The sequence below is a fragment of the Mustela nivalis genome (genome assembly GCF_964662115.1).
Source record: "Mustela nivalis genome assembly, chromosome: 18".
Classification (NCBI taxonomy): domain Eukaryota; kingdom Metazoa; phylum Chordata; class Mammalia; order Carnivora; family Mustelidae; genus Mustela; species Mustela nivalis.
In genome coordinates, this window is record NC_139037.1 from 1405964 (window position 1) to 1433075 (window position 27112).

General features: G+C 63.3%; 1 long non-coding RNA gene across 1 annotated transcript in view; it reads right to left on the bottom strand.

Moving 5' to 3' along the window:
• Nucleotides 1–26797, bottom strand: part of LOC309853512 — a 108323-nt gene extending 81526 nt beyond the window's left edge. The window contains exon 1 of the long non-coding RNA XR_014305771.1: nt 26320–26797. This is a non-coding gene — a long non-coding RNA (uncharacterized lncRNA). The remainder of the gene's footprint in view (nt 1–26319) is intronic.
• Nucleotides 26798–27112: the final 315 nt, after the last annotated feature.

Genomic DNA, 27112 nt, shown 5'->3' on the forward strand with positions numbered 1-27112 from the left:
GAGATTTCTGTCTCGGCAGCTCAGGGTATGAAAGCGAGTGGAAGAGCTGGGGCCTCTGTGACGGCCCGAGGTCTCCCCCGCCACCCACGCTTCCCTCCTGGACGGAATTCCGCACTGTCGTGGTCGGATCCATCCCTTCAGCGAGGCCTGTCCACGCCGCTACACCAGGCCTTCCGGACGGGGCCAGGCGACGGCAGCGACCTCCAGACTCAACCCGGCAGCCTCTGGCTTTCCCAGAAACTCTTCACGCGTCACCGGCCGCCCATCAGACCATCTGCGGGCGCCGCGGCCCACGGTCCCCGCGTGGCGGTCTGCAGCCCGGGGCCCAGCGCTGCCCAGACCAGAAGGGCCCGGCCTACCGCCCTCTTGGCTTCCTCGGGCTTTTTCAGGTCGGGGAGGTTCTGTGGGTTCACACGACAAAATTCGTGTTCCCACGAGAGCACATCCCTCGTACAGGTCGTCTGCGTCCCCACAGCGGTCACCAGGCCATGCCCCGGCGCCCCGGCCCGCACTGGCTCCCACCGGTTACAGTGACTCCCTGAGGGAGTGACAGGGCCTTCCAGGAGTGTCCCCGACCTGTCGTTCAGGCTCAGCGTCCCTCCGTCACGAGCCCCGACCCTGCCCTGGTCCCCTGGCTGCCTTCTGAGGGGCGGAACGGCAGCTGGCGTCGCCCTTCTAGCCGGCACCGGCCTGGCCCGGGGAGGTGGGTCTACGCAGGTTCGCCGAGGCGCCTACCAGCCGGTGGACTGGAGGACAAGGCAGGACATAAACCTTCGCCAGAGTAAGCCACAGCGGTGACGGGAAGGCAGAGAGGAGGCGGCAGCGTGACATCCCGGCTTCCTCCCCGCCCCACGCCCCATGGAGAAGCACGTGGTGTCTCTGCCTCCAGCAAGCGCTGATGGCTTCCAGACGCCAGCAAGAACCTGGGCCCAGGCTGCTGGGCCCGGGAGCGGTGAGGATCCCGCGGGCAGGGGCAGAGAGTCAGCGTGGGCTGTTTCTCCTGACGCCCTCTGCCCTCTCCGTGCAGAGAAAGAGGCCTCTGCCCAGCCTGGGGTGTCGCGGTCCGAGCTGTTTCCATAGCGGCCCTAACAGACGACAGCCCCGCCGTGCCCGGTGCTGGCCCGCGGGCGAGTGCGCCCCTACAGGTGAGGCACCCTTGTAGGGGGGCGGCCCAGAGCTCCGGAGCGCTCTATTCCTGGGGCTCAGCGCCTCTCAGGAAATGGGGCAGAAGTTGGGGTCCGGCTCACCCGCGGAGAAGAAGCAGCTGGAAAGGAAAGTCGGCGTGCAGAGCTGGGGTCAGATTCCATCCCGTGGGATGTGGGGTTACCAGGGCCTCTCGGCCACGTTACTGGGGCTCGGTCCCGGTCCCTCAGGTCCTGGAAGCCCAGGAGTGTGGTCACTGAGTAGAGCCAGGCTGTGGTGTCCCCACGAGGTGGGGGGTACCCTTCCTGCTGTCACGAGGGCACGAGGGCCACCAGGAGACCCCCACGTCCAGCTCCCTCCCCAGGCCTCACCGGCCTCTGGGCACCACCACATTGTGAGCTAGGGTTCCAACACAGGAATTTCAGGGGGTGCAAACATCCAGGGTGTGACAGGCAGCCTTAGAGTCCCCCCTAGTACCCCCAGGGAGCTCCGCCCTGGAGCACCAGGGACCAGGTCCGTGGCGAGCGGCATGAACTGTCCCCGCCTGGCGCCCCACGCTCGGCGCGCACAGACGGCTTGTTCCTCCTGCCGCGGCGGGAATTCCGTCTCCGAGCCTCGCATTTAGGGAACGGACGAACGAACAGGGGGATTCGGCTGCGCGGGTCCCCAGGGAGACGGCGGCGGGTTCTGGCGTTCAGCCTGACGCACGCCACACGCTTTCTCCCTCCCCGCTGGCCGCCCTTGGCTGCTGTCCCTCGGCCCCAGAGGAAGACAAGATTGTTTCTCCTGTGCTCCGAGCGCCTCCCTGTGCGTCTCGTCAGTCCCCGGCGGTGAGCGCCTGCTGCCCCATGTGCCAGGGTCAGATGAGGTCACGCCGCAAGGCACCTTGTGTGTGCGGCTCAGGTGACCGACCATTGGGTTCAGCCCCCACCCCTCCCCCGGGGCCACCGGCTCCGCCCCCACCCGACCTGGTGAGATGCCGGGGAAGACCGTGGGCGCCGCGCCCACCAAGCCCAGGCCCCGAAGGCCCACCCGTGCCAGACACAGAGCGGCTCGCAGCCGGGCCTCCGTCTGCAGCGGGCAGGAAGGGTCATGGCAAGGGACATCGCAGGGAGCCCACACGGCCTGCGGCTCCGTCCCGACGCGTCCGCACGGGCTTGGCCCGCGCCACTGCGTGCGGGTTTACGTCTGAGTTTCCCTCCGAGAACAGAAGTCCCCAGAAGGTAGAGGACGGGAGACGGAACGCTGTGACGCCGAGAGGAGGGAAAACCTTAAGATCTCCGCCAAAGGTCACCGAGAGCAGCCCCTGCCTCCGCCCCGCCCCGCCGCCTCGCAGCCCCTCGCTGCCCTGCTCCCTGCTCCCCACCGGCAGTCGGCACAGCCCCTCCTCGGGCTGGGCACCCGCCCGCAGCTTCGCCCGGCTCCGCACGTGACGGTCCCTGACCGCCCTTTTCTCTCGGCAGCTGGCCACGTGGACGGGGAGGCCGTGGCCCTGAGAACCCAGCACTACGCTGCTGCCGCGGACACCGGCTCAGAGGCAGGGTCCCCGCACGAGGAGAAGATGGCTCAGTCTCCTTGAGGATGGAGACGACGGGCTCCCGCCTCCAGAGGCTGTGTGGGGACAGCACGAAAAGGAGCGATGACTTTGGGGTCCCTCGGGGAGATCAGGGCAGGAGCCCTCGGGGTGATCCTGGGAGCCCTCGGGAGCATTTAGTTAGGTAGAGAGAAAGACCCAGGGCAGAGAAAGCAACCTTTCGGTAGCTGGGCCGGAGACTCGTTCACCGCCCCATCCGCATGATGCACGCCCCAAAGGCGGCAGATACAGCCCTCTGTCAGGAGCCCGCGCCCACACCTTGGGTCTCAGCACCCCGCGTCCATCTCCTCGGGAGCAGCACCCAGGATGGACCGACCAGTGAGCCCCGGCAGCAACCGACAGCCCCCACACCACCTCCCAGGCCCCGACGCGCCCTGACGCCCGCCCCAGGGCCCCCGTCCGAGGTGCTCGTTCCTGGCCGGCGAGCGCCAGCAGACTGCTGCGCTGCACGTGGCCCACAGGCCCTGATGTGAGGAAGGATGAGCTGGACGACCACAGACGCGCTGATGCCAGATCCACTGATGCCACGAGCAAGACAGCGACCTGCCCGCGTGCCCCCACCCGAGGCGGGAATGGTGCCCGCCAGGTCTCACAGCAGGCAGGGCCGGGCGGAGGAGGGCCGGGCGGAGGAAGGGAGGCACGGGAGGGCCGGGGAGGGGAGAGGAGGGAGGGGCGGGATATCCCGGGGGCCAGGCCTGCTCTCAGCGATGACAAGCCTGTCTAGCTCAGAGCATGCGCCATCTGGGGCCTGTGGGACCGCGGGCAGCTGCAGGGCTGAGACGCGCCCTGGGTGAGACACGGAGCCACACACCCAGGCTTCCTACCCCTGCAGGGCATCCCAGGCAGAGGGGAGGCCGTGATGCCACCCTCCTGGGGCTGTGGGCCGTCATGGCCTTCACCGCCTTCTGGGGCTGGGATTGCCGCCGGGGGCGCCGGCCTGGGTTCACCGGGCGTTCGCTACAGGGAGAAAAGGAAACCGCTGGGTAAGGAGCCACGCGAAGCCGAGAGGTTCTCACACCACAGACCACGGCTCGGCACGCCCGGTTCGTGGAGAAGCCCTGCAGCCGCCCTAGGAGATGGCAAAGGGTTTCCGGGCCGAAGACGTAGATCTGATGCCCAGCCCTTGGCCGGCCCGCTGTGGGGCCCGCGGCAGGGGTCGCTGTCTGGGGTCCTGCTGGTCCCGTTCTCCTGTTCAGGGAGCTGGGGTCACCGCAGCAAAGCGGGGCAGGTGGGAGCTGAGCGGGAGGGGCCCTGGGCCCGGCTCCGTGCAGGGGCGAGGCTCTCTCCCGCGCACGACGCCCCCTCCCCCCGCACACATCTTCAGATCCTGCTCGCCCGGAGGACGCCCTTGAACCCAGCATCGGCGCGAGGTCCCGCCAAGCCCTATTCCGGGACACCCGAGAGCCGCGGGGCTCTCCGATCCTGCTGGGCTCCCTTTGCTGGACGGGACGGCACCCAGGAGGCCGTCAGAAAGGGATGATTCCGACCCGGCACGCCTGGAGGGCCCGGGAAGGTCTCCCCTGGAGAGAGGCACCTGAGGGGCACCCGGGGGCTCCCGGCAGTTACACCTCTGCCTTTGTCCCTTGGCTCACAGCGTCGGGTTCCGCGCCCCGCGGCGGGGGCTCTGCTTTGCCCTGTGCCCCTCCCCCGCCTGGACACTCCCTCTTCCTCCGTCTCTCACGTAAACAAATAAAATAAAATAAAATAAAACAAAAACCAAACCCCAAGAGGGCCCAAGCGTGCACCTGGTCTCGGGGCTGGGCTCTGCTTGGGTGAGTGTCCTCTGAGAGCCTGGTCTCCTCACAGTGCACGGGACGACCGTGCACTCTTCCCTGGGTCGTTGAGGAATAAATGAGGCGTCCGGCGGGGGCTTCATGGGCTCCACAACACTCTCTCCTTCCCCCTTCCGCGGCGGGCTTTGGGGCTCCCACGCCCAGGGCACGGGGCGGCTGGGAGGTGCTGACCACGGAGCCCCTCCCTCTAGCGTTCCCAGCGCCCCTGGCGTCCCGAGAAAGCAGCGTGATCGCACGTGTTCACTTCGTGTGGGACACACCTGACGTGGTGCCCCGAGCCTCAGATACTGGGGCTCTCAGAGAGGGCACTGCCAGGGCACAGAGCTGACCTTCCAGCAGACGCGTACATGCTGCTCAGGACGCGTACATGCGGCGGGCCCTACCGGGCACCCCCAGGCCCCAACCACGGTGACAGCGTCTCTGTGGTCTCCCCGTCTGCCCCTCCCCAGGTCCTGTGGCTGGACGCTTCAGACCAGCTCCAAGAACAGCCACGGGGCCCAGCCCATGAGGACACCTATCGCCGGGGCTCAGGGACCGGTCCGGGGGCAGCAACCCAAGTCGGGCCCACGACGTGAGGTCCTAGGGCACGGCGGGGGACTCAGAGCAAGCAGTTCATGTCCTCTGGGGCTTGGACTGGAACCTTCCAGACTCTGAGCTACTGCCCTGAGGCCAGGGTCCTCTTGAGAAGGAAGGGGAGCGGGAAGCATGGCATCCGACGTACCCTGTGAGCTCAGAGCAGCTGTCCAGGCCGGCATGGCCGTCCGTGCTCGAGGCCCAAAGGCTGTAGGGGTGACACTCTCTGCAAACCTCCCCACTCAAGGGCTCGTGCCCTTCCCCGCTGCCCAGCCGCCAAGCCCTGTCCTCACTCTGCCCCCAGGCCACTCACCAGAACACTACAGGGTGGGCACACCTCTGGCTGAGCAGAGGGGGGTGACTGGCATGCTCCAAGGAGCCCGTCCCGCCTCTGTCTGGGCAGGATTGTGGCAGCCGGACCCCTTACAGGCTGTTGGGAGGGTCAGAGGTCCCGGGCACGGATGTGCTTCCCAGTGGCAGGCCCCGGTGAGGTCAGAGAGCAGGGATACCACTTCCCAACCGACCGGAAGCCCGCACACGGCCACCAATCCCTGGTGACACGAGTGGGCTGAGCAACAGCCCCAGAGAACCCCCTGTAGGGCTGTCCACGAGAGATCACCCTGAGGGCGGGGCGGGCCCTGACATGACCACGAGCGTCCTCGGATGGAAGCAGACACTGGGGCGATGCGGCCACCCGCCGGGGGATGCCTCCGGCAGGAAGAGGCAGGAAGGAGCCTCCCCCGGTGCCTCCTGGGGTCCTGCCCACCTAACCTCAGCCTGCAGCTCACTCCCACCAAATCCCGCAGACATGGTCCTCACCCAGGGCTCGGCTTGTGCGGCTCCCAGCCCAGGGTCCTCAACGGCTCCCTATTGCCCTCAGGCCAACGGCTCATCTCCGAAGCGCATTACAGAGTCGTGCGTGGTCTCGCCCCGGCTCCGACTCTGCCTCCCGCCCCTCCGGCCTTCCCGGCTCTGTTAACGTCACAGACGTGTCACCTCTCCCTTGGTGTGGTTCGAGAGTGAGGCCTGGCACCGAGCCTACGGCACAGGGGCCGGGAGGGCAGCGGAGGGCACTGGGCCTGGTTGGGCCGCGACCAGGCAGCTGCGTGCAGGCTCCTCTTTTCTTCTCCGTAAAACGTCAGTGGGACCTGGAACCGGCCTGCCGTGAGTCTGTGATGTTCAGAATGTCTCGGGACACACAGAAAAATACAGGCCCCGAACCGGGAAGGCTGTGGCGCGACACCGGATCAGCTATGGTCATTTGGCCCACGCACCGCTCCAAGGCCCACCGCCACGCGAGTGCCTACTTCGCCGCACACGGGATCGGAGCGGGGAGACAGGCTGCAGAGTAGGGGCGACAGTGGGGTGGGCGCCGACTGGAGACCACGTGTCAAGGCTTGCTTGTGTCATATTTCTGTGGCTCTTCCCATCGCGACAGGGGGCACAGGGAACCGTCCCTTCTGGGAGAGCATGTCCCCCGAGCCCAGCCCAGTGCCCCGCATACAGCAGGAGCACAATAAATGCATGGTGCGTAGACGCGCATACCCAGCGTTTCCAGAGATGGGCTCCGGAGCCGTGTGGGCCACACGCCCACGATCCCCAACATCCCCCCGAGAAGGGGCCCGGGTGGCGCCCCTGAGACCCGGCAGGAGCGAACCAGCACTGCGACCCGGGCCGCTGCACCCCGGCTCGGCCGAGCGAGTCTTTCTGGCTCTTCTCTCGGGCTCTGGCTTGGGAAGCGCTGTCAGGTCTGTGCTGTCCTCAGCGGTGACAGCGGCAGAGCGGGGCTCCGGAGGGCCCAGCAAAGGTCAGCGCATGTTTCTCCTCGAGCCTCCAGAAGGTCGAAAAGGGACAACCACGCATGCAGGGCCCGCCTGCTGTTTACAACAAGCATCTTCCCCTCGGCGGGGACACTGTGCGCACAGGGCTGGGGAAGGAAGGTCTTCCTCTTCACATGGGACAGGCGGGGCAACACTTGGCCCCTGGGGCGTCCATTCCCAAGCGCGCGTGCAGCGTGTCCCACGTGCAGAAGCTGCTGGTGCCCCACGTCACGGGATCAGCAGGAGGACCCCTGCCCCAGGGAGCTTGGGTCCACGTCGGTGCCTCCTGGGAGCCCCGGGGGGCGTCTGAGAGCAGACTCTCCTGCAGCAGGGCTGAGCAGGGTGAGGGTCTGCCTTTCAGGCACGGTCCCGGGGCGCGCCGAGGCTGCGGGGCTGCGGCCCAGGTGTGCCGACGACCTCGGGGGCTTGCTGGATGGACGTTCCGGGGCCCCACCCAGGTCTCCTGAAGCAGGAGCTCGGGGAGAGGGGCCGGCGGATCTGGGTGTCGCGAACCCTCCCGCGGATCCCGACGCTCTAGCAAGCCTGAGCATCGCCTGGTCTAGACCGTGGTCCAGGAGTGGTCACTTCTGCCTCCCTCGCACAGGACGACATCATTAAACAAGAACGGACCGTCCTGCTCAGTCAGTCGGAGCCTCAGAACCGTTCTCAATACAGCGGTCCAGCCCGTCCCCCCGCCCCCGGGACAACAGCTGACATCCGGGTGTACGCCAGACAGACAGCAGTGACGGGAGGTACCAAGTGACAGGGAGTTCTGGGGGATGGGGGAGGTGTCCCAGCAGGGGTGACACGGGGCCGGGCACTGGGACATGGGCGGGAGCCCCCAGGGCAGGAAGGGGATGCGCTCAGGGCGGTGTCGACAGCAGGGTTTGCTTGGAAGCAGGGACCGTGAATCAGCTAAGGGCCAGACCGATTCCCAAGCAGGCTGGGGTCATGGAAGGAGGCCCGGGAGGCCTGGGAGCCAGAGGCCGGTGGGAGCGAGGCCGGCGCACACGGCAGAAGCCGTGATTCCTGCAGCGGGTTCAGCAAGGGGGCGTCCCAGGGCCCCCCTCCCCGCCACCGGTCTGCCAGGCCCCTCCCCGAGACCCCGCTGGCGAGAAAGGGCCAGGCAGGGGCGCGGGAGGAGGAGGAGAAGGAGCCATCATGGGACTCGAGACCCTCCAAGATAAACACACAGAGAAACTGAAAAAGTTGAGGCCTCTCGTGTCAGCCTGGGAGAGACAGAGCACGAGGCCGGGTATCTCAGGCCAGCGGCTGTCTGGTTCTGATTTCACAGATGCGAGGAAACGCAGCCATCTATCTGGCATTAAGTGGGACTACTTCAGGCTGTTCCTATAAACCACATTTGGGTTCTCTCGGCATTTCTGAGATTCAGTTTATGGAGACGTCTCCACGTCCAAGAACCCCCAAATAAACTCTGGGGGGCAGCGTGGTCGGGTCCCGGGTGGGCCATGCACTTCCACAGAGAGCCCCCCAGCGGAGGGCGGCGCGCCACGCCTCGCCATCTGCCTGGGCGCAAGCCCGCCTCGCTCCAGCTCCAGCTCCAGCGGCGTGGCTCTGAGCAGACGGGGCCCGCCTTCCTGCAGGTGACGCGATCTGCATGGGTATCGGGCAGAACGTGGCTATGAATAGAACGCATGTGCCTCTGCCCAGGCTCGGGGTCTCCCAAGGCCATGGGCATGGAGGGTGCTGCGGGGTTTCCAGGGACCCGAACAGGACCCAGGAGGCTCAGAGCGCGAGCCCACGTAGGGGTCCGCAACCCCTCCTTGTGCTCAGGGCTCACCAGCCAGGAGACCCGGACCCCGGCGATCTCACGCACGGAGCGGCAGGCCAGACACCCGCGGCTCCTGCCTCTGACCGGGGCACCTCCCCCACCCCACCTTCCCCAGGATGGACTCCCTTCCCCCTACGCCCCTACCCTGCCTTGCCGCAGGGGCTCTGTCCGGACTAGTGCCCTGAGACCATCTGTCTTGCGGCAGTGGCTCTGGGATTCATCCCGTCTCTATGACGGGCTGCTTCCCAAGAGTCCTCTGGCTGGACGCGTCCCCCAGCCCAACCAGAGCCTGGGGCCAGAGCCCTCCCAGGGAGGCCTGTGTTTATTTTACTTTGCATACATTTTTCCAACACAAAGAGGCTCAAGCAGAGGCGTCTCTCGGGCCCTGGCTGGCACATTCCAGCAGCTGCGCGTGCCACCCGGCTGGGCTACCTTCTGCGAGGGGAAGTGGGACCCCTGCCACCTTTGGGGCGGGGGAGCCATGGCTGGCACTTGTGTCTCCGAGCCGTCTTCTGACTCTGCACCCCAGCCGGTCTCCAGGAGAAAGGGCGACCAGCAGGCCCCAGCTGAAAGCTTCGTCAGGAGCCGCCGCCAAAATCAACGCTCCAGCACGTGCTGGAGCCTGGCTCACCTTCCCCCAAACCCACCACAGGGTGGGAGCCCACCGCGGGAGCCGGCCCAGATCCTCAGCCGCTGCCCCCAACCGGCAGTGCAGGAACACCTTGTTTTGAGAGGCTTCTGGCGAAGTGGAGGTCCTCCCGGTGCTAGCCGACTTGTGAGGAGAGGGGAAAAGGCCAACTTCAGAGACATCCGCAGGACCCCGTCAGGACCCTCTGAGAAAGCCAGTGTCCCGCCGGATCAAGACACCCTTGAACGTGGAGACCTGGGGTTGGGAGCTCATCCCAAAAGGAAGGTCGCAGGGCCAGCCCCCAGCCCGCTCGGGCACCCCTGGAGTCTAGAATACAGTATCGAGTACCCAGTAACGAAAACGGCACCGCGCACCGTCGGTGGGTCAGGTCTCATCCCGGTCGCGGGTGTTTCCCCAGGCTGGTATGTGCGCGTGTGTGTGCACGTGTGTGAGACACGGTGCGAGTGTTTTTACGTGTGATTGTGAGAGTACGTTTGTATGCAAGTTCCTGAATGCATCTGTGTATGTGTGCGTCTGTGAGCACATGTACCGCGTGTGTGCGTCTGTGAGCACATGTACCTGCGTGTGTGCGTCTGTGAGCACATGTACCTGCGTGTGTGCGTCTGTGAGCACATGTACCGCGTGTGTGCGTCTGTGAGCACATGTACCTGCATGTGTGTGCACCTGTGTGTACATGTACCCGTATGCGTGCATCTGTATGCACATGCATCTGTGTGCACATGCGTGTATGTGCCATGTGTGCACATGTGCACCAACACAAGTCCAGTCCAAGGCTGGCCAGAGCCCGGGCCAGCAGGAGGCAGTGTCTCTTGAGTAAACCATCCACAGCACAGGCTGAATTGACAAGCGCAGGGATCTGCACCTCTGAGGTCTCCAGGGGCCCGGCACCTCCCAGCACATTCCTGACAGAGTAGCGGTCCCCAGGTGGCAGGGCTCTCCTCCTGTGAGCTTCGGAGGTGGCCGCAGCCAGAGACAGAGGCTCCAGGGCCAGCAGCGCAGGCACCACCGCCGCTCCATAGCAAGGGGAGAGAAAACAGACCCAGCGCCAGAAGCAGAGGAAACGGAGACCCCATGGCCAAGAAAAATGGCCTTTTTCTTTCCAGTCTCTTGCTAAAATAGCTTTCTCCGTGGCTGCGTGTTTGGGGCCACGGCAGAGAGACGACGGTTTCCCCCACTTTCCGCAGAGCTTTCCAGCAGCAGGCAGGCGGCGGCATGGTTGCAAAGCAGTCCACGGCACCCTGCCCCTGGGAGACGTGGGGGCAGGGACACGTGAGGCCGCAGAGCTGCCAAAGCAGCCGCGGTACCCGGGACGGGGAGCGGCCTTCCATCCCACGGAGCCGAGCCTGCGACTCGGCGGCAGCCCAGGCACCACGTGGCGTCCCCTCTGCTGGGTAGCACGGACCCAGGTAGCACCCATCTGCCCCAGGGCCGGGGACCTACGTGCTGACCTGCCCCCTCCATCAGTGAGGGCTCCAAGAAGACACTGGCGAGCCCAAGGCCACGCTTCCCGGCCATCCACACTCTGGGGGCCAATCGCCACGCATCAGGCCCGGCAGCTTCTCCTACCCCGGCCGTCCCCGGCCTTCCCTTGTCCCTGCGCCTGGGACGTGTGACAAGGCTGGCCTGCCTCCCATCACGTTCCCCTGCGAGGGGCTCCCCCAGAGGCTGTGGAGTGTCCCTCTCACTTCTAATCCTAGAGTGGTGGCCACGTAACATGGGCCACAGAATGTGTTGAGATCTGTTTTGTGGCCCGGAGTACGGTCTGTGTTGCGGACTGTTGCGTGTCCCTCGTGAGAACGTGTATTCTGTTGATGCGGGCCGGGCTGTCCTGTGAGCTGCCGTGAGGTCCGCTGTGCGGCTGGCGGACGGGGTCTCCAGCGGCCTCCACTGCTGCCTTCCCGAGAGGGGCGCGCACACGGACTGCGGCCACGTTGTCCCTCAGAGCGAAACTTCCATTACGAGGCCCCAGGGGCAGCTCACACAGTGAGGGCCGGGTGTGGCCGCTTCACTTCATGGGGCGAGAAAGGCCTCCAGTCCCCACGCGGGGCCCTAGGGCCGTGGCCACCAGGACGGGAGCTGACACCCTTCCCCGCTCGCAGTAACCGGAGAGCACGTGGCTCCCCACAGAACTGGCACCCTGGTTCCAGCAGATTCACGTGGCAGGAAGAACACGTGGGCTTGCCAGAGGGGAGCGGGGTTGGGGGGGAGAACGGGGGGGGCACGCAGGAAACCCCACAAGTTCCCAAGCACTGGGCCCCTCCGCCCCTCTGTAAAGAGTGTTTTAATCTGTGCTGACGAACCCAGAGCTTCGTTTCCGTGCCGGGAGCGGGGCCCGCGGTGTGAGTCGTTTGCAAACGAGTCCAGCGTTGCCCCCTCCCCGCTCCCCCTCCCCGGGGCTCCGCCGGCCGTCGGTGAGCGAAGGGGTAAGTTCCTCCGGAAACGTTTCTGCTCCAATAAAGCATCATCACCTGCCAGTCACCAGAGCAGCGTCCGGGAGCCTCTCCTGAGCTCAGGGGTCCCTCCTGCCTTGGGAGAGCCCTGCGGCCCGGGCGCCAGAGCCGCACACGAGGTGGGGACCCCTGGCCCGCCGAGGCTCTCGGGGCGGCGCGAGCGGCCGTCAGCTGGTCGTCTGTGGGTCACATGTGCGTTTCATGTAACATCTGGTCTGGATTTAATGGCCTTTTCTCAAAACCGCACTTTACCCAAACTAACTTGCTACAAAAGCACCGAATACGCGGGATACTGTGCCCGTCCCTGGAGTCTCGATGGGCGACGGGGCTGCTTCGGCCTGACGGGTCGCAGGACCACCCGCCACACCGGCCGAGACGCCGCCGAGGGACACGGGCCCAGCGGGCAGGGGAAGACGCCGGCGGGACGAATCCCTCTGGTGCTGAGCGCTGAGGCCGAGACCTCTCGGAGCAGGACCCGCTCTGCTCCTCCGCGGGACGGGGGTCGTGTGTCCTTTCCGCGCCGGCTCAGGGGCCGCAGCCTCCACGCCCCACCTTCTGCTGGGGGGGCCCTGGGGGCACCTCCAACCCCGACGGGAGGAAACGGGGTCCCCAGCCGGCTCCCTCCGTGCGCTGGGTCCGATCCATCGCACTCTGCCGGCGACGCCTCGGGTCCTTCGAGAGATGCGAGCGGCGGCCATGCACGCAGGCATCTCCAAAGACAAGAGGCCCCGGGCACAGCTTGTGGGCCCTCAGACGATGTTCACGGGCTGAGCCCGACACGCGTCCCTGCAGCCCAGAAGCACTTTACAAGTCACAAGTGGTGCAAGGTGTCCGACGTGTCCCAGCCCTCCGGCACAGACCTGCTCGCTGCCCCGGAGTCGGGCAGACAGCGGGGGCCCGGGAAGCGGGTGCAGCTTTAATGGGGAGCACAGCCCGCGCTCCGATCCCAACTCCTGGTCTCGGGGAAACCTCCTGACCTCTGTGAGATGAACCCCCTTGGAGTCGGGAAACATACTTCGTGTGGTTTTCATCTTCAGTGTACGGGGAACTGTTTCACGGCCTAGAGCACGGTGCGTCTGGATGAAGGTTCCATGTGCCTCCTGACGGGTGCTGGAATGTTCTGTGGACGCCGGCTGGGTTCGGACCGTCGACGACGTTTCTCGAGTCTTCTGGGTCGTCGCTGGTCTCCGGTCTACTTGCTCTACCGCGGCGGGGAGGGGGCTGCCGAGGGGACGTCCTGGGGCTGCCGCCAAACCCTGGGCAGCTGCCGCTCGGAGGGGCTTCCAGACGCGAGTCGGGCCCTCATCAGCTGGGCCTACGGAAGGCAGAGGATCCCGGGGCTGGCGCCCACCCGCCTCGGCCAGGACTCCCTAACGCCGGCTGAGGCTTCCCAGGAAGAGGGGGACGCCTTCCTCTGGGCGGCAGCACTGGCCACGCCGTGTCCACATTCGTGTCACCAGATGTACTTCTCCGGCCGCACCACGGCCCAAGCCGACTCCCCGCCACCTCAGGAGCTGCACCACACGGCCATGGTCCGCTGCACTGGCTGAGCCGCCACGGACAGGCGGCGAGGGCCGGGCACGTCTGGAGCCGTTCGTAAGGACACACGGAGCATTTGCGTCTCGTAGACAAACTGACCCCCATCCTGAGAACCGACTTCCTTATCCCGGGAAAAACACTTTGACATGAAACCCACCTCGGGCCAATGTGGCCCCGCCAGCCTCACAATGATTCACGAGAGGGGGATGTTTCCCGGCCACCCACGTCCCACCGGCGCGGCCTTCCTGAGACGCCGCCCGTCCTGCAGGCTGTGCTCCGGGCTCCCCCATCGTCCTGTCCGGCCGTCGCTCTCAGCCTGGAGGTTTAGACGGTCTACGCCGATGTCCTTACTAGTATGGGCGGGTGTGAACCCCTCCCCTGTGTTTCTGTCTGTCTGTCTGTTCCTTGTCTTCTTCCTCCCAGCATCACGGCTTCCTTGGACTCCTTGAGGGACTTGTTGGACGGATTCTCCTTGACCCCCGTCCTGGGGAGAGCTTATCAGCTCCTTCATGTGTTATTTTTACGGGATGCTCTGCAGGCCACAGTTGACGAGTGTGACTCATCACGCCGGCCTCCCCCTCACGTTACACCGTCGCACACGGCGTGAGGGCGACAACATCCTGTGCACCCCCGTCCCCTGTGCTGTCATCAGAGATCTTACCTCGCTAGAGTATAAACGCCCAAAAGCATTGTTTTGTTTTGTTTTGTTTTGTTGCCTTGAACAGTGAATTATCACTTCGAGAGACACAAAAATGAGAAACGTGTGTTTTCCACGTACCGGAGCCATCCCCTTGGCGCTCTCCATGGCTCCGTGTGGATCTAAATTCCCGCCCGGAGCCGGTCTGCTGCCGGAGGGACCGCGGACAAGGAATCCTACCAGGTTTTGTCTGTCTGAACCTTCGTCATTTTATCTTCATGGGGTCGGGAAATCCCCGCTGACGGTTCCCCCCCTTTGAGCAGATGACAGACCCTCCCCATCGCTTCCCGGGAGGACGGTTCTGGCTGGAGTCGGCTGTCCCTCGCAGCCCTGCTCTGTCCACGGCCCGTGGTCCCCCCGGTGGCTCCTGAGACCTGCCTGTCCCAGCAACGTGTCCTAACGTGCTTCGTGCGACGTCCTCGTGTTCGCTCTACACGGGGTCACTTTGTTCATTGTGTCTGTGGGTTTGCGGTTTCCAGCAAATTCAGAAAACTTTTGGTCATGATTTTTTCAGAACATCCTCTGCCCGTGCCCCAGTCTCTCGTCTTTCCAGAATGGCAGTTACGCGTGGTCTGGAGGCCTGGCTGTCAGCCCACAGGGCACCGGGCTTCTGTTTTTCTGTTCTTCTGTCTTTTTTCTCTCCGGTTGGACTCGAATCATTTTCATAGCTTCAGATGCGCAGATCCGTAATCCCACAGTGAATCCCGTCCAGCCGGTCGTGGTTGCGAATATCAAGCTTTCATCTCTCCAGGTTCCATTTCTGACTGTTTTCATATTTTCCTTCCCTTTTACTGTGCGTTCCTCTCCCTTCCTGGACGCGTGGAGCACATTTCCGACAGCACCCGAGCACCCTTGTCTGTTAGTTCCATCGCCTCAGCCTCTTCTGGGTCTCCTGCTAAGCTGTGTCCTCCCTGACTATGGGTCTTGACTTTTCTGCTTTTTCCTGTGCCTGGTTATTTTGGACTGAATGCCAGACATTGTGCGTGTGCACTGCCGCTTTCTGGCTTTCTCTGTGCTCCTTTAAACGGTGCTGGGGTCCACGCGGGGGTGCTGCTGAGCTACTCAGAAGTAGTCAGAGCCTCCTGACGCTTGCTCTCGAGTCTTGCTGGGTGGGAGCAGACGTTGGTGCCAGGGGATTTGCCGCCATGATTCAGAGAGGGCTCTCCCGGGACCCCACATGCCAGTGTATTCCAAGGCCCCTCCCTGCCCCTGCTGTACTGCAGACTAATCCAGCCCCATAGGAGCTCCCAGGGCCACCCTGCCGGCTCCTCCTGTGGGCAGCTCCTTCACACACATGCGCTCGCCCTGGGTACAACCCTGCAGAGTCCCCGGCACTCTGCCCCCAGCTCCTGCTGATATGGTCACTCCAGACTGGCCAGAATCAGATGTCCCCAGACCAGTACAATTTTCAGATGAGTTTTTTGGTCTCGGGTCAAGCTGATATTTTTTATTGCTACAGTTTACAAAAAGCCCTAAGAATCTGATAAGAATATGGCTTCATCGAATGACATAAAGGACACCATCGAGGATAACGGGCAGGACAGCGGTGGCCCTCACATACCGATTTATAAACTCTGTGCAACTTCCCTATTTAACCAGAGACAATGGACGCATTCCATAGGCCGACGCTCGAGGGCAATGTAGATTAGAGATGACGGAGCTACTGTGCTTGGTGACAGGGGTTAGGGATACTGGTGTTACTATCAGACATCGTGTCTGAAGCCGACATCGTGAGCCCAGAAGAAGTAACAGCAGGTCTCCTCCTGCCTCGGGGGCTGCTGGGCGTGCCGGGTGGGGGGTGCACAGCTTGTCACGGGGCCGCACAGACCACGATCTCCAGAACACGCTCCACATACCCCCACACGTCCCCACGTTAGTGGTTCACAGCAACGTCATTCTGAATTGGCAAAGTGATCGTAACAGGGGACAGGTGGGCCCAGCACCCTGGCGGGCAATGCCAGGGCTGGAGTCCGGGTTCCCTCAGCAGCCGGCCAGGCTGTCTCCCACTGCCGGAGGGCTTCCCAACCCCACATGCTCACGTGCCCCTCTCACGACAGGTCACTGAATCTCCATGACGCCCGCCTCATTACTCCTGGAACACTTTTCCTTAAAACCAACTCATTTCTGAAATACCTAAGATGGTCTTGAAAAAACATTTATGTCATGTCTACCGATGGAAAATCAGAATCATTTGCTTAAAAAAAATAATCAGGGAATCCATGAAAATAAAATACAGGGAAAGCAATATACTATGAGTAAATTCTAGCCAGACACGCTCGCTCTCCTGTGGCTTCCTCTTTCTTCATTAAAAGGAGAGACCAGCAATCCTTCAAGAGGTATTGACATTATAATAGTATCCAACTGAGAGTCCCTTAGATAAAATTGGAAATTTTGGAGAAGAGGCTACAGCTCCTGGTTCAGCTGGGCTGACTGACTGCCTGCCGTTTCCTCTTCCCCTGGGCCCAACCAAAGTGAGCACAAAGGAACGGAAGAAGCCAAGCCATCAGGACCGACAGAGAGAGGAGGTGGGTGCCCTCAGATGAAAGGTGGCGGCACAGGGGGAGACGGCGGAGGGTCCCTGTGACCCAGAGCAATGCGGACGAGCCTGCATCTTCGGTGCATATGGGGGGGTCCTCGGAGAGAGGACCTTCTAGTATTATAGGGGGTGAAGGGCCCAGGAGTCCCCAGATGGGGGAGCACGGAGTCGGGTGGAAAACCAGCCCGCTAAGTCCTCCCCGACTCCGATCAGCCAGGATGACCCTTCTCCCAGCCTCGAGTGGGCAAGCGGTTGTTCTGCTTGGGGGACCCAAAGCACAAGACAAGGGAAGGGCCAGCTGTCTGCTCCAAGACCTGCCCCCGCCTCTCCCAGTCCCGGCTGGAGTCTGCGGTCAGGCTTACACCCTTCCTCACCCGCAGCTGGCAGGAGCCCAGGAGTAAGGACCGAGATGCCAACATTCAGAACTTCTCGAACGAGGCGCTGGCTCCGTGCCTCCTTCCCGAGGAGCCCGCTGGGAGACGCCCCCACGGCCACGCGTCCGGTCACTCGCTGGGAGACGCCCCCACGGCCACGCGTCCGGTCGCCCGCTGGGAGACGCCCCCACGGCCACGCGTCCGGTCGCCCGCTGGGAGACGCCCCCACGGCCACGCGTCCGGTCTCGCTATTTTCTTCCCCACCCCAGCAGGTCACAGCACGCACCCTCCGCTCAAGAACAACCGGGGTAAACCCTGCCATGATTGGATGAACGTGACCTCCAGGGGCCACGTCCGGAGTCCCCGGGGATTTCAGAAAAGTCACCTACCTCTGACCCCGAGCTTCTTCGTAGGGGTCGTACAGGTCTTGGCCGTTACCAACTCCTGGCCGATTCCCAAGGTCAGTCCTGGTCTGCTTGCCCAGTAGGCATGTAGGCCCCCCACGTGTCAAGGGTTGGCTGCCTGGACTAGCCGGGCACAAGCCCAGGGAACGCGGCGCGGCACAGGGCTGGTATCTGAGAGGCAGGGCAGACCGTAACCAGGAAAGATGTGCACAGCCCATGAGCTGGGGATGTGTGCCAGGAAGAAATCAAGCAGGTGGCGGGGGGGACAGCAGGTGTGTGAGCAGGAGGCTTTTGAACAGAGCCAGCGGGGGCGGGGGGGCAGGTCTGGGCAGAAGGGTTGCAGGTGGGAAGGGTGGGGATGGGGGTTGGGGACAAGGGACACAGGCCCTCTCTGGCCACTCATCCTCTGGACAGCAGAGCATGGGCCGGGGTGGGGGAGGGGCAGGTATGAGCGAGCCACGGCCATAGGCCAGGTGAGAGAAGAGGGGCCCACGTGGGTGTGCTGGAGGTGGTGACAAGATTTTGGCTCCATCCTGAAAACGGCGCCACCGGACCTGCTCAAGGGAGGAATGCGGGCACGGGGCCGGGGACGGGGGCTGTCCAGGATGCTCCAAGGCTCTTGGCCCCAGCCAGTGGAAACGCGGGCTGGCCGGCAGTGCCCAGGCCCGCGCGAGGAGGGGCAGGCGGGGGCAGGCGGGGGCAGGGGTGGGGCCCCGCGCTGGAGGCCGGGATGCTGAGCAGATTTCCAGAAAGAAGGGGCCCCTGTGTGTCCACTTTCCTCCCTCCCCTCAGCAAACCAAACAGAGGAGCGTGTGCGGGGAGCTGCTGACTGTCCCTTTCCGCAGCTGGAGTCCTCACAGCCCTGCCATCTGGGACCTCATCGTGACGGGGTGGGGGAGGACGGGGGGATTCCTGCGTCCAGCAGCAGGAATGGAGCGCGGGAGAGTGGCCGCGAGACTCTGGCACGGCTCCCCGGGGCTTCGGAACAGGCGACGGTCCAGTGCTCTGCCAACCGTGACCTTCCTAGCCTCCCCGTGAACGGCCGCAGGACACGAGGCAGAGGGAGACACGGCACGTCGGCAGCTGAGACCCAGACTCAGACGCCCAGGTCCAGCCCAGCGTCCCCCCACGCGCGAGTAACAAATACCCCTGAGCACCCCCAGCAGTGCCCACGGAAGACGCTCTGTGATGAGCCACACGGGAAGCCGACGCAAGCCCAGGAGGGACCAGAGCTCACGGCCCGGGGTGGCCTAGAGTCACGGGCAGGGACCCCGCATGATGGGAGCCCGTGGGCTGCCGGAGCTCCCACGGCCCGGGCAGGATCGCCTCCTGCTGCAGCCGCTGGACGTGCGGCCCCCACATCCGCGACACAGGAGCTGGGGACAGAGGACAGACGTCCCGCCGGCAGAAGGTCCCAGGAGCTCCGTGCCCCACCATGCAGATCACGACCTCCAGCCGGGAGCGGATGAGCGGGTGCAGCATGTCTGCCTCGGGGAGCACCGCTGGCAACGAGGGGGAGCAGACCACCCCGACCCCCAGCGACCGTCAGACACATCACGGCGTTGGGGGGGACACACGCACAGAGGGCCCCTTCCTGATGTTCCGGAAAAGGCAGCTCTAGGCTCTGGCGACAGAAATCAGATGGGGGCTGCGGGGGCCATTGGGGGGCCGCACAGGGCAGTGAGGGGTGGCAGGGCCTAGCGGGGCTTGGGAAGGGACGGACTGCGGAGGGCAGGAGGGGGTTTCTGTACGTGTGCTGGGACGGTCGCACCATCGTGTGCATGGGGAAGGCGGGTTATAGCCGAGATCACGTCCCACAGCTACGAAACTGGACCAAGCCCAGCCCGTGCCGCAGACGGGCCAACACCGTGCGCGCCCTCTGCCCGTCCAGTCCCTCCTTCCGCAGGACGGAGCTCTGCGCCCACCCTCCACGCATCTCTCTCAGGCTTCGGACCCACTGGGGTCCTCCCCTGCTGGCCAGAGGCTCCCACTGCCATGCACGTGCCCCCGACCCCGCCGGTCTCTCCAGGAGGACAGGCACGTGCCTGTCACCACGGACGCCCAGCCCTTCTACAGAGCTTGTCCCGTAGCAGGTGTTCACGAACAGTGGCCACGTGAACGCATCAGAGATCAAAGTGCGCTCCGGGGAAAAGACACAGACCAAAGGACTCCTCTACGTCCCGGATTTCTTCGGCAAAAGAAAACGATCTGTCAAAAAAAGACATGTCCAGACCCCCCAAGGAGCAAGTGACCGCGTCCTACCTGTCCCAGCGGTGCGGCCCCAGACTCCTGCTCAGAGTGTGGCGTCGGCCTGAAAAACGCAAGGGGAGGAAACAGTTCACCACCACGCCCAGAGTCTCATTTTTCCCAGCTGCAGCTCTGCTCAGCCGAAAACCAGCAGCGAACGCTTGGCCACGATCGGTGCCCACTCAAACGCCAGAGCCTCTGAGTTTCAGACCAGACTTCAGGCTTTTGAAGTGGAGGTTCTGGTAACACTTGGCTCAAACAACAGGGGTGGCAGGAAAAAGGATGGGAAAGGCTCCCCAGGTGCCAATTAGCTCTTACAAAACTGCGCTTTGATGGGCGAAGTGTAAATGAATCCTCTGCACACGTCCCGGGAGACACCCACGGGCCTGACAATCACGGGCGGCGGGTGAGGCGGGGTGAGGGAGAGGGACCTGCGCACCCGGACCGCACCACGGGTCTGCCCGATCCCTCGTCCTGGGACGGGGCGAATCGCTGAAGACATCTGGCTGAAATGAAAACACGGCTGGCTGTTCATCCTTCCTCGAAGCAAATATTATTCTCGTTAAAACACAATCAGATCATCTGTGGGGAGGAGCGCGTCTCCGCGGAGAGCGGCGCGGAGAGATGCGGAGGATCACACAACCGCGGTCCTGTCCGCGGCCCGGCTGGCGCGGGCTCCCCCTGACGGCCGCCGAGGTCCTGGCCAGGGTGCCCGGCCTGCCCCCGCAGAACGCGGCCTTCCCCCAGCCAAGGTCAGTCGTGGGCATGGGCCTGGAGAGGCTGCGGTGCCCAGCTGTGGGGGCCGACACCAGGGTCGGTGTTCCTGGGCGGGTACTGGGCAGATGTGGTGAGCACGCGGTCGGCCGGCTCTGAGCCGGGGGGGGGGCATTCTTCCCAAGCTGGGGGCGCCTCATCCAACCGGTGGACGTCCTTAGGAGCAAGAACAGAGTCTTCCCAGATTAGACACAATTCTGCCTCGTGACGGTAATGGACATCTTGCCGGAGTTCCCAGCCTGTTGACCTGCCCGGTGGGTCTCAGACGTGCCAGCTCCACGGTCCTTCAAATAAAAATGGGTCTCTCTCCGCAGGGAGGTGGACAGACACATATTGATAGATGATAAAAAGAAAGAGGCACAAATTAGGCAGACAGCAAGAAAGAGACGGTAGATAGAAACACGGAGAGATGACAGACAGACAGACAGCAGATCGATATGCAAGACAGACTCCCTACCGGGTCCATTTCGCCGGAGAGCCCTGGCTCGTCCACCGAGAAAGCGAAGACCTGTGACTGCCCCAACGCTAGCCCTTGACAAGCCCCCACCCAGGTGGTTAAAAACGCCGATGCTGATTGACAGGAATCAGGAACAGGCGAAACCAGCCTTTGATAAAAATATCAAGATGGTGATTGCCTCGAGGGATGGGGGCACTGTCGGGGCCGAGGGAAAGTTCCACGTCCTGACAGGGTGGGCTCACGGGTGTTTGTCTTTCTTAAACCTCAGCAAATGGTTCACCTGAGCTGTGTGCATTTCATGGGGTGGGAATTTTACCTGAAAACATAAATATTGAAGTCCGGTTGGTGAGATGTGAGCTCATGTATCTGTAAATGCTTTTGGAAATGTGTACCCCTCCCCCCCCCAAAAAAAAAAGATTCACGGACGGACAGAGGGATGAGAGGCGGACAGACATCTGACAGTGTGAGCGTAGATTACGTTCACGGCCGAATCAGAGGGGGCAGCGGTGTTCGCTGTAAGATTATCTTCACGTTCCTGTGGGTTTGGACTTTTTGACAGTAAAATGCTGGGAAAGAGAGCACAGGCAGGCGGTGGGCCCCGCCCGTCCGTCCTGGACCCTGAGCAGCCGGGACAGGCGGGCGGCACCCTCTCCACTCTGTGCCTCGTCCCCCCGACCAACAACGGCAGCAGCGACATGCCCACTGCAGAGCCGCGCGGGGACCAGAGCTCATGCACACAGGGCGCTGGGACACCCCGGTACGCGGCAGCCCGCCTGGTTCTCAGCAGCCCTGTCCCCTCCGCATGCTAGGAATCGACTGAGATCCGGCTCGGTGACAGCTCGATGTCCCCACTTTCTGCAGCGTCTAACGTTGGGGTCCCGAGTAAGCACCTCACTGAAGGGCCAGCAGGAGACGGGGAGCAGACGGCGGCGGCAACGCCCTCATTCAGTTACGTTCCCTGAACACTGGGGATCACCAGGGAGGGGCCGGGCGGGACCAGGGTGAGCGAGACAAGCCATGGTCCCCGAGGGGCGGTGTGAGCCAAGGGCTGGAAGAGGCTGGAGCAGGCAGAGTTGGGTCGCTACAGAGAGGCGATGGGCGGCCTCTTGGGAGAGTTCTTCAGGGCAGCGTTTAAGCGGGTGGCCGTGGTCCCGCTCCAGGCTGGTTCTACCTCCCTCAGGACCACAGGTACAATGGACCCCATCTGTCAGCCACCTGGAAACCACAGTCGGTGTAGAACACGACCCTGCCTCACTGAAAGGGTCCCTGGTCAGCCCTGGCCACCCACGGGCAAATGCGTTCTCAAACCAAAAAAGATTCTGCAGACCACTCTCTAGAAACCCCAGATCTAGCTTTTCCCCAGCAAGGGTTTGGAAGGTTTACACCAACGCGGTCCTGGTTTCTCACCCACTGACGGATGATGAGGAACAGAGTCATGAGACAGTGTAAAGTGACCTGGCCAACAGGGAGATTGTGTTGTAATAAACCAGGAGAACGTGCTTCAGGGTCAGGAAGAAAGCTCACTCCCAAAGCATTCACGACGCTCTTATATTAATGGCTCAGTTTAATCCACAGCCCTCCGTACATCTGCCCACTCATCCAGCCACCCGCCCGCTGATTTACGCGTCCGTCCACCGACCATCGTCATCCACCCGCTGTCCGTCACCCACCCACCCGTCCACCTGTCTGTCCAGGCACCAACCACCCATCATCCGTCCATCCACAAATACATCCGTCCGTCCATACAGCCACCCATCCACGCAGCTCTAAAGAGCCCTACATGACTATACCCTTGCTGTATGCCCGGTTTATAAAGCTACAATATTTGGCAGAACAGCTGGATGAAGTAAATACTGAGCACAGTTCAGGGAGACTGTAACTTATCGAGCAAACCAGGACCCTGCTGAGAGTGAAAGCGGGTGCTTAGAAGAGTTTTTAAAATGTAGACTTTATGAAAATCTAACTCTTGTCTGACAGTTTAATTTTCTTCGTTGCTGGATGTAACCGTACTACTTAAAGTCTATTATCCACATAAATCACGGAAGATCAAGTACCGTGTGTAGTAAAACAAAACTCAACAAAATCCTTTGTACTGATTATCTGGACGTTTAAAAAAACAGACCAACCAGAATAATTATTTTTGACACGCAGTCGCAAACTTGGCTTTCCAAGCGTATTTGGCTCTAACACCTTTTCCGTTATGTTTTAGTTTGATTTTTTTATAAACTATCCTCAACCTTCTTCAGGGCTGTACTTTGTGACCGGTGACTTCAAAACCGCGGACGCCTCGGACCGAGGCTGTGTGTGAGCCGGCTGCCGCGCTGAGAAGCTGCCCGCGCTGTGGGCCGCCCGTGAGCGGGCAGCGGAGGTGGCGAGGTCGGGAGTCTGCCTTTTCCCCGCGACACGCCTGGGCCCCACGTGGCACGCGAGTGCGTCCCCCGTCCTCGCGGGGACGGCACAGTGTCTGGGAACCGGAGGCTGACAGGACAGCGGGCTCCACGCCTTAACAACAAATCGATCTTTAACATCACTACGTTCTAGCCAGTCCTCCCTCCCACCAGCCCGGGCCCGACGCCGGGCCTTTGTTTAAAAGGCGGATGACCAAGGGCAAAGAAAGCCCCTTCACGGCTGACCCAGTCTCGCTCCCAGTCACAACCGCAGTGCCAGAAAGAAGGGAACCCAAGTCCCTTCTGTGGGACTCAAGGCAGACGGATGCTGAGCACAGGGAACCGTCCACACCCCACGTGGGAAACACCACCAGGGCACACCTGAAGAAGCTGACCGTCACCCAAGGTCACCCAGACCGCAGTGGGGCAGGACCCTTCCTGCCCTCCCACCGCCTTCCCCAGCGGTCCAGCAGGTGCCAGCTGAGACCAGAGGCGGCTGCTTCTCTGTGCGGTTTGCCACGGAGCCGGTGCGGCGGACGGGGGACGTCCTGGCATCCTGGGACAACAGCCCGTGCCCGTGAGGAGGGACGGAGCCCACCGGCCGCATGACAAGAGAGCTCTTGCACAACAGGAGACGCGGAACGTCCCTGAGAATATGGCAAATAATTTTAAATTATAGGAAGAATGTTAAGATAAATATTTAGAGGTTTCGAGGACACGCAGCTCCGTTTCGAAGGAAAATGAAAAGTTGATAACGAGGCTCGGTTGTTTCCGTTTCCAGAAGCCGAGCGGGACGGGAGACTCCTGCGGGGAGGAGCTGCTCTTCCCCAGCCCCTCCCCCACCCCTGCGGCGACGCCACATCCATCCCTGCGGCCCCTCCTTGTGCGAGAGCCGTTCCCCTCGGCGCCGGAGAGGAGGACACCAGATGGATAAGCACATCTGTCCCCCAGGAACTCCCAGGACAGCAGTGACAGCCCATGCCCCTTCCATGCACCAGGACGATGAGGGTGGCCAGCCCGAGGCTGCCCCAGTGGGCCGGGCACTGCTGGGCGCGCGCAGGCATGCTGACCGCTGACCGTGCCCGTGGTCTCGAGGGCACCGAGGCCAGAGGGGTAAATTCTAGCCCCGCACGGCCCTGGAAAGGGGGAGGCCCTCGGCACAGCCTCCGCACAGCGTCCTCCGCTTCGGGTCCAGCCCACGCTGTCTGAGACAGGGGACCAAGGACCGGCCTGTCGGCTCTGGGGCCCTCCTCCCAACAGTGCAGGGCAGGAGGGAGGCACGGCACCTGCAGGGGACGGGGGGGACAGACCAAGGGGCCTCGTGGCAGGACCAGATCTCAGGGATGGAGCTGGGCTGGGGGAGAGACAGTGGACGTCTTGTGTATGAAACTGGAGGAAGAAGGAGCCAGACGCCCCTCCGAGCGGGGGAGGGGGCTGCTAGGAAGAGCGGGGGAGGGGGATGCGAGGAAGAGTGGGGGAGGGGGCTGCTAGGAAGAGTGGGGGAGGGGGCTGCTAGGAAGAGCGGGGGAGGGGGCTGCTAGGAAGAGCGAGGGAGGGGGCTGCTAGGAAGAGCGGGGGAGGGGGCTGCTAGGAAGAGTGGGGGAGGGGGCTGCTAGGAAGAGCGGGGGAGGGGGCTGCTAGGAAGAGTGGGGGAGGGGGTGCTAGGAAGAGTGGGGGAGGGGGGTGCTAGGAAGAGCGGGGGAGGGGGCTGCTAGGAAGAGCGGGGGAGGGGGCTGCTAGGAAGAGCGAGGGAGGGGGCTGCTAGGAAGAGCGGGGGAGGGGGGTGCTAGGAAGAGCGGGGGAGGGGGCTGCTAGGAAGATGCCTGCTGTCGTGGGAGGGGCCAGAACAAGCGGGAGAGACGAGGTCCCAGGGGCCCACATGGCTGCCAGCTCCCCGCAGTGACCAGGACAGTCAGCCCTTGTCCTTGTGCCGACGCAGAGCCACACGCGATGGCGGGGGTCCGGGAGGCGCTGCGGGAGCCGGAGCGGGTGCTGTGTCAAGAGAGGCAAGCTGGCACGAGCACAGGCCGGAGGCTCCGGTGCAGGACGGCTACGCAGAGGGGGACCAGGCACCCCCTCTCTGGCTCCACGTTGGACCAAATCAGCCTCTGCTGGCAGCACCCACCTGCTGTGGCTTTTTCGGTCCCCAAGGGCGTCTGCACGGTGTAGCCGACAGGGGACTCTGAGGCCTGAGGAGGCCCCTAATGGGCCGAGAGATGGGTGCGGCCTGCCCCCGAGGGCACAGGACCCGCTCCTGGTGGGAGTGGCAGGGGAGTCGGAAGTCTCAGCGGCCCCGTGAGCCGTCACTGCCACAGAGGAAAACTCTGACCGGGACACCGTGTGAGGTCTGCCCTGGGATTTCACACAGGAGGTCAGACGTGGCGCGCACTAGATTCCTGGAGCGTGAGACACAGCTGAGTTGGGGTCCTCCCGAGACAGATGCACCACGTCGCCGTGTGAGAGGGCATGACGGAACTCGGGCACGGGAGCTCCCCACCCCAGTCTGGGGCACTCTGTGGAATCCCACGGCAAGCGCAGAACCTTCTGGTGGAAGGAGTGGGGACAGCAGGCTTTCCAGGAACTGCTGGGAAAGCCCGTGGGGCGGGGGGAGGTCCTCACTTCAGCCCCCAGCCCACGGAGCTGAGAAGCCTAGAGGGTGGGCCAGCCCTGTACAGGGACGACATGCCTCCTGCAGCAGCTCTGGGCAGGGGGGCCCAGCGAGACGCTGGGGTGAAGCCGTCGTCCTGGAAATGCTGTTGGGGCTATGTTTTCCCCAACTCTTTGTTACTAAGGACATTTTGTTCCAAATCCCTACCCTCACCTGAGACCACCGTCCCCCTCTGCGAAGACACGGAGTCACTCTTTCCATCCCTGGTGCCCAGGTTGGCGGTGTGCGGGCCGGGTCGGGGTGGCCTAGCAACGAGTGGCTGCAGGAGCAAAGGCCCCTCCAGCCTCCACTCTGGGCTGCCCCCTGCAGCAGCGCATCCTCTGGGGGGTGAGCCAGGCTCCCGGCGTCCACACAGCCCCCCGTGGCCCCCACCGGTGCCTGGGGCTGCATGACAGCAAGACCAGGGCGGCATCTACCCTTACCTCGAGTTTAGAATCAGACCCTCTTCGTTCTCCCAGGTCTGGACGACCGGCCTCCGATAAGGGCTCCCACGACGGCTCACCGGGGCAGGGACCGCGTCCTCAGCAAGCCGTGCCGACGGGGCGAATGCAGGCAGCCACCGTGTCTGGCTTTCCCTGGGAGGTGCCACCCAGCAGTCACGCCCCCGGACGTCTGTGCACCAGAGAGAAATGGAAACGTGCGTCCACACGACACGCACACAAACGAGTGTGGCGGCATTACTCCTGCCAGCCAAAGTACGGAAACGACCGAGAAGTCCCTCGCGCTGACGGCCGTGGCGCTGCTGCGGAGAGGAGCGACACCCGGCCCTGGCGACGACACAGAGGGGCCTTGGTAGCGTCACGTCAGGACAAATGAGCTGGTCGCAGGAGGCTGGGAGTGTGTGGTCCCATTTACAGGAAGTGCAGCCCGAGGCCGAGTCCTGGCTGCAGGGGCTGCGGGAGGGGACGGCGGTGACCACGAACGGGGATGGGCTTCCTCCCGGGGTGATGAGAACACGCTCAGACTGACCGTCGAGGTGATGGACAGCGCTGTGCGCGTGCTGACAGCTCTGGAATGGTACCTGTCAACAGGGGAGCTGCACGGGAGATGCGTTTTATCGCAATGAAGCTGTATTAAAACACCCGGTCTCGGGCGGCCAGGGAGGGCTCAGTCGGTGAAGCCTCTGCCTTGGGCTCAGGTCACGATCCCAGGGTCCTGGGGTCAAGTCGCACGTCAGGCTCCCTGCTCAGCGGGAAGCCTGCTTCTCCCTCTCTC